Source organism: Grampus griseus (assembly GCF_964374135.1).
Source record: "Grampus griseus genome assembly, chromosome: 8".
NCBI lineage: Eukaryota > Metazoa > Chordata > Mammalia > Artiodactyla > Delphinidae > Grampus > Grampus griseus.
Window position 1 is genome coordinate 31,029,700 of NC_139002.1, and position 6,094 is coordinate 31,035,793.

A 6,094-nucleotide genomic window follows, 5' to 3' on the forward strand; every position below is an offset into this window, starting at 1 on the left:
TGATCTCCCTGTGCTATGTGACTGCTGCCCACTAGCTATCTATTTTATGTTTGGTAGCGTATGTATGTCCATGCCACTCTCTCACTTTGTGCCAGGTTACCCTTCCCCCTTCCATATCCTCAAGTCCATTCTCTAGTAGGTCTGCATCTTTATTCCCATCTTGCCCCTAGGTTCTTCATGACAATTTTTTTTTTTTAGATTCCATATATATGTGTTAGCATACAGTATTTGTATTTCTCTTTCTGACTTACTTCACTCTATATGACAGGCTCTAGGTCCATGCACCTCACTACAAATAACTCACTTTCGTTCCTTTCTATGGCTGAGTAATATTCCATTGTATATATGTGCCACATCTGCTTTATCCATTCATCCTGTTGATGGACACTTTGGTTGCTTCCATGTCCTGGCTATTGTAAATAGAGATGCAATGAACATTTTGGAACATGACTCTTTTTGAATTATGGTTTTCTCATGGTATATGCCCAGTAGTGGGATTGCTGGGTCGTATGGTAGTTCTATTTGTAGTTTTTTAAGGAACCTCCTTACTGTTCTCCATAGTGGCTGTATCAATCTACATTCTCACCAACAGTGCAAGAGCGTTCCCTTTTCTCCAAACCCTCTCCAGCATTTATTGTTTGTAGAGTTTTTGATGATGGCCGTTGTGACCGGTGTGAGATGATATCTCAGTGTAGCTTTGATTTGCATTTCTGTAATGATAAACGAGGTTGAGCATTCTTTCATGTGTCTGCTGGCAATCTGTATATCTTCTTTGGAGAAATGTCCATTTAGGTCTTCTGCCCACTTTTGGAGTGGGTTGTTTGTTTTTATAATGTTGAGCTGCATGAGCTGCTTGCAAATTTTGGAGATTAATCCTTTGTCAGTTGCTTCATTTGCAAATATTTTCTCCCATTCTGAGTGAACCCTATATTTCTAATAATTTGTCTATCAATGCAAATTAATGATTAGAACTTAATTAGAATTTTTCAGGTATTTACACATTAAGGGTAATGCTTGTTAAGGATGTGTATATTTGTGTTCTGTACTTTTTTCCTGCTTTTGTTTACATAGACATTCTTTCTATAATGGTAGATTTTTATCTGCATCCCCTGTTTTATTATAACGTGATATGCTTGTACTTTTCTCTCTTTTCTCTTATGCTTATGTTTTTACACTTTTCGTGGTCTACAAATTGCATTTTGGTTTCAGTCATCATTTCTATTGGGTGTTATGTTTTCTTTTGTAATTGTTTCAGTTTATTTCATTGTTTTCCTTTCCCTAATTTATCTTTTGGGTTAAGCTATCCAGTTTATTGAGTTAAGTGCTTAACTCCTTTCTTTTCAAGCTTGCTTAATGTCCGTACTGTTCAGTTAAGTTTTAATTACTCTTTTTCTGTCTTATGATTTGTCCTAATTCTTTATTTTTAAATTTCAGCTTTTTTGCTGTATAATTGACTTTTAAAATTGTAAAATATTCAGTCAACTTTGTGGTGATTTGATATACATTGTGAAAGGATTCCCCCCATCTAGTTAATTAACACATTTCCTTCATATATTTACTTTTTTTGGTAAGAACATTTACATCCTACTCTTCTGGAAAATTTCAACTATACATCACATTGTTATCAACTATAGTCACCGTGGTTAACATTAGCTCCTGAGACTTTATTCACTGTGTACCCTTTTACCCTCCCTTCCCTGCCCTCCCCCACAACCACTTTTCTACTCTGGTTCTGTAAGTTTTACTCTTTTTTTTTTTTTTAACATTCCACATGTAAGTGATACCATGCCATATTTGTCTTTCTCTGTCTTACTTTACTGGACATAATACCCTCCAGGACCATCCATATTGTTGCAAATGACAAAATTTCATTCTTTTTATGGCTGAGTAGTATTCCATTGTATCTATGTACCACATCTTCTGTATCCATTCAACCATCACTGGACATGTTGGTTGTTTCCATATCTTATCCATTGTGAATGTGGGAGGGCGGATATCTCCTTGATATTCTGTTTTTATTTCCTTTAGCTATATACCCAGAAGTGAGACTGCAGCATCATATGGTGGTTCTAGTTACAATTTTTGAGGAACCTCCATACTGTTTTCCATAGTATGCACCATAGCTGCACCAGTTTACATGCCTACCAAAAGAGTATACTTTTTGCCCTTAAATTCAAACTTTGAAATTAAGATTACTATACAGTTTTCTTTTACTTGATGTTAAATCAGTTTGTTCTGTCATCCACTTTTTTTCAATAATTTGTACTTTCTTTAGGTTTGGCTTGGAAACTTCCATGAAGAGACTTTCTGCTACAGTGAGGTGAGAAGCCACCCATGCACTCAAGTGTGGGAATCTAGAGAGGTCTCAGGCACTTATACCCCCAACAGAGGAAACTCACAGAGCTGCAGGCTGAGGCAGGACTTGGCTCAGAGAGCCGTCTCCTCTGGGAAATACTGGATTTCCTTTGGCTCCAAAATGCTGACAAGAGTGGAATCCTTTTGGTGGATTGACAAGCCTGGAGAAGATACCACCTCGTTTGTTTAAAAGTTCAAGTCTGAGTTCCTGCCTCTCAACTCTATCAAAACTTCTTTAAAAATAAAGGAAGTATAGGGAAGAGGTTACTCCCCAGCATTCTCAGGTATCCAAAGCATACCTAAGAAGCTGGCAGTCCGTTGCTTATTCTGTTGCCGCCATGCAGTCTAAGCACTTTGGGAGCCAGAACCCAAGTTGTAAGATTACGATCGTCCACCCAACCATGGAAGAATTTGAAGATTTCAGCAAATATATTGTTGCCATGGAGTGGCAAGTTGCACACCGAGCTGGCCTAGCCAAGGTAATTCCACCGAAAGGATGGAAAGCCGGACAGATGTACGATGATACCGATGACATCTTAATAGCCGCTACCCTGCAGCAGGTGACCACTGGGCAGGCAGGTGTGTTTACTCAGCACCACAGAAAGAAGAAAGCCATGACCGTGAGCGAGTATCGCCGCTTAAGAAACAGTGAATGACACCAGACTGCATTCTACTCTGATTTTGAGGATCTGGAGTGAAAATATTGGAAAACATGCCCCTATGATTCACCAGTATACGGTGCGGACGTCAGTGGCTCCTTATTCGATGAAAACACGAAGCAGTGGAACCTCGGACACCTGGGAACCATTCAGGACCTGCTGGAACAGGAGTGCGGAGTGGTCATCGAAGGCGTCAACACCCCCTGCCTGTATTTCGGCATGTGGAAGACCGCCTTCGCCTGGCACACGGAGGACATGGACCTTTACAGCATCAACTACCTGCACTTCGGGGAGCCCAAGACTTGGTACGCGGTGCCCCCGGAGCACGACCGGTGCCTGGAACGCCTGGCCAGGGAGCTTTTCCCGGGCAGGTTGCGGGGCTGTGAGGCCTTCCTGTGGCACAAGGTGGCTCTCTTCTTGCCCAAGGTCCTCAAGGACAATGGCATCCCCTTCGATCGGGTCACTCAGGAGGCTGGAGATTTCATAGTGACGTTTCCCTATGGCTACCACTCTGGCTACAACTGCGCGGAAGCCATCAATTTTGCCACCCAGCGCTGGATCGATTATGGCAAAGTGGCCTGGGAATAGGGCTCTGCATGACCTTTGGAAAGATCTTCGTCAGAATAAGGGAGATTTCAGGTGAGCACCCTTAGAATATTAAAAATAGGTGGTTGGGTGGGGACTCTAAAAGGGACCTATAATTACCAGCTGCGAAGGGAGTTGGATGTTAGAATAGTAACATTAAGAACAGAGCTTTGTATGGTACTGAAAGTGTGTGTGTGTGTGTGTGTGTGTGTGTCTGTCTTCTGTTTCCTGAAGCAATATGGAATGGAGACTTTGTTTTCTTGGAGCAGCACGGAAATAGGAAGGTGGGGAGGCTTTATCTTCCTTTCCAGCCAGGCTTGGGGATGGAACAATAAGATGAGTGTGGGCATGAAGAGGTGAGGAAGATGGGCCGTGTCCCTGGCATGCACTGTAGAGAAGAAAGGAGACTTGGGGAGGTCTGCATTGTCACCAGACTGTGAGGCCCCCTTCCCTGGCCCCTCTCCAGAGCTGCAGAAGTTTTCCTTCCCCATAATGGCAGAGAGGGTGACCCCCAGGGGAAGCTGACTCTGTCCATTATGAAGTTTTGTCCTTGGTATGGGAAATTCCGGAAAGGCTATTACTCTGGATAGTAATAACAATTCTCTATTCAGTTCTCCTTCCCTATCACCTCCCCTGCAGCCTCTTATTTTTCTTTTAATGGTGAAGTAAATAAATGTGATGCTGTTGATGTGGTTTTGTGTTGTCCCTGCAGCCACAAACTCAGTCCATCCATGGACCCACTCTGTATGCGTATGTGCAAAGTTGAATCTGAAGCGTGATGTCTTTCGTAAAGCAAACTTTTCCGTAGTCACTGCTTTGAGCTTTCCAGCAGTTACTTAGAGGGGAGAACTGGACTTAGAGTCAGCAGAAATGGCATTCAAACCTGCACTTTGCTACTGTCTAGTCGTGGGAGCTTCAGCCAGAAAATCATTGATTTTCTCTGAGCCAGAATTACAATGCGAGAATTTTGTGACGATACTGGGGTTGTAAATGTAACAGGCATGTAAGAGGTACTCAGTTAATTTGATGTGCATTCAGACACTCTCCTGGCCTCTAGGGCCAGCCCAATGCCTAGGACATCCACTCGTATTCTTTCTGTGATGCTTAGTTCTACTCTTGTGTTCCTCACCACACCCCCAGGCTTACACGTTAACTTTTCTTTTAATTAATAGACTTTATTTTTGCAGAGTACTTCGCAACAAAATTAAGTGGAAAATACAGGGGATTCCAACATACTCGGTCCCATGCTCCTCCACCAGCATCCACACCAGAAAGGAACTTTTGTTATAATCGAAGAACCTGCACTGACACCTCATTATCACCCAGAGTCCTTAGTTTAATTTATTCACTCTTGGTGTTGTACAGTCTATGGATTTGACCAATGTATAATGACATGTATCTACACTTATAATACCATACAGAATAGATTCATTGCCTAAAAATCCTCTGTGCTCTGCCTAATCATCCCCCCTCCCCCCCCGACAACCACTGATCATTTTACTGCTTCCATAGTTTTGTCTTTTCCAGATGACTTCTTTCTCGTAGTAATATGCCTTTAAGTTTCCTCCACGTTTAGTGCTTTTATAGCTCATTTCCTTGTATTGGTGAATAATATTCCATTGTGTTTTGTATGACCCTTTATTTATCCACTCACGTGCTGAAGGACATCTTGGTTGCTTCCAATTTTTTCTGCAATTATGAATACAACTACTATAAACATTTGTGTGCAGGTTTTGGTGTGGATGTAAGTTTTCAGCTCATCTGAGGAAATAGCAAAGAGTGCAACTGCTGGATTGTATGGTGAGACTATATTTAATTTTGTAAGAAACTGCAAATTTTTAGGTTTTTTTAATTTTTTTTGTGGTATGCAGGCCTCTCACTGCTATGGCCTCTCCCGTTGCGGAGCACAGGTTCCGGACGTGCAGGCTCAGGGGCCATGGCTCACGGGCCCAGCCGCTCCGCGGCATGTAGGATCTTCCTGGACTGGGATTCGAACCCATGTCCCCTGCATCGGCAGGCGGGCTCTCAACCAGTGCGCCAGCAGGGAAGCCCTGCTAATTATTTTTACCGGTAGAAAACTGATTTTTTTTTTTTTTTTTTTTTTTGCTCATGATCTACCGCATGTTTGCACAAAAGGTCACACATACCCATTTACAAATTCCACTCCTTGTCGTATTTGTCCTTGTTGCAGTGTTACAAAGACAAGGTAAAGATTTTACAATCATTCAAGAGCCAGAGGACCCAGCCTTTATTCAGACTCCTACCCCAGCTTGTTTAGTAGTCTTTCAACAAATCAGGTTTCGATGGCTCTCCATTTGTCAGTTTAGGCAAAATGAGCTCTTAACCACATTGCACCTCTGTTAGAGTTTGAACATAACAAGTTCAGATCAGGGCAAACATAATTTGTGCTAAATAAATATTACCTATTAGCATTATTACTTAGGAGCCCAAAGTTGTAAGATGGATATTAGAACCTGTACTTAAGCGTAACTCGT

At 42.0% G+C, this 6,094-nt stretch overlaps 1 pseudogene across 1 annotated transcript; it reads left to right on the forward strand.

Annotated features, from left to right (window-relative positions):
- Window positions 1–2,693: 2,693 nt before the first annotated feature.
- LOC309825672 (lysine-specific demethylase 4D-like) lies at window positions 2,694–3,602 on the forward strand (annotated as a pseudogene). The gene has a single exon. The product of its transcript is annotated as a lysine-specific demethylase 4D-like (transcript).
- Window positions 3,603–6,094: the final 2,492 nt, after the last annotated feature.